Raw genomic sequence first — 475 nt, 5'->3', positions numbered from 1 at the left:
TAAAAAGCCTCTCACTAATCAAAATGGAGTTTCTGAAAGTCTTAGCCAAAGTGCATACAAGCTGCATGTTGCCTTCTTTGCCCTTGGACCCAAAGAAATAGAAATAGCCTAGAGCTAGAGAGACACTAGGCTCCAAGATGTCCTTGTAAAGACAGGGGTCAAAAGGCCCAAGCTGAGATTAGATTTTGTATTTTGTTGCTCAAAGATAATGTAAATCTCTTGACAGATGATAATCTTATTAACCTTGGAAAATCAAGATGTTCCCGTGGAAAGTTACAGAAATTCTTACTGTGCCTCGCCCCTGCTCTCTCTGTATTGCATTGTCTATAAAAGGTCTATTTTTTCCTTTATTAAACGGACTCTTGATCAGAAACCCTCGTCTCGAGTCTCATTATTTCCCAGTCCCTCTTCTATTTCAGGCCGGATTCTTCTTCGAGAATTGCGAATTACTGACGTGGTCCCCAGCTTTACCCAC

This window comes from Suncus etruscus, chromosome X (genome assembly GCF_024139225.1).
Source record: "Suncus etruscus isolate mSunEtr1 chromosome X, mSunEtr1.pri.cur, whole genome shotgun sequence".
Classification (NCBI taxonomy): Eukaryota; Metazoa; Chordata; class Mammalia; order Eulipotyphla; family Soricidae; genus Suncus; species Suncus etruscus.
This window is presented reverse-complemented; position numbering follows the sequence as displayed.